This window comes from Aptenodytes forsteri, unplaced genomic scaffold (assembly GCF_000699145.1).
Source record: "Aptenodytes forsteri isolate BGI_AS27 unplaced genomic scaffold, ASM69914v1 Scaffold1036, whole genome shotgun sequence".
NCBI classification, from domain to species: domain Eukaryota; kingdom Metazoa; phylum Chordata; class Aves; order Sphenisciformes; family Spheniscidae; genus Aptenodytes; species Aptenodytes forsteri.
Genome location: NW_008794280.1, coordinates 1 through 487, shown reverse-complemented (window position 1 = coordinate 487; position 487 = coordinate 1).

Sequence of the window (487 nt, the reverse complement as noted above, 5' to 3'; positions counted from 1 at the left end):
TCCATACGCACCTGTGGGGCCTGGGGGGGGGTGTGTGTGTTGCGCTATGCCTTGGATTTGACTGCTCAAAGCCTTTGGTGCGCTGCCCGTTACTGCTAGGCTCTGCTTACTCTTTTCCAGGGCAGAGCTTGAGGCTTTTCTGGGCTTAAAATGCAGTAACTTTGTAAAAAAAAAAAAGTTGAGTTTGATGAACGTAAAAGAAGCCTCAGTAGTGGGTATTGACACCACCGCTGTGTTTGGGTGGGGAGCGACACCCCCGCCCTGTTTTTTACCCTTTTCTTAACGTTTTTTACCTAGAACAGAGGTGGGCTGGGAGACGTTCTTCTTCCGTTCGGGTGCTATGAATATCGTTTCCTATATTCATCTTCCGAGTCTCCCTGGAGCGAGGTTTGCCCCCGCCGCGGTGCCCACCCGGCGGCGCCGCGAGAAAGGGAGGGGGGAATGCAAACGGCGCGCTGCCATTGGCCGAGCGAATGCAGCAGCGGGG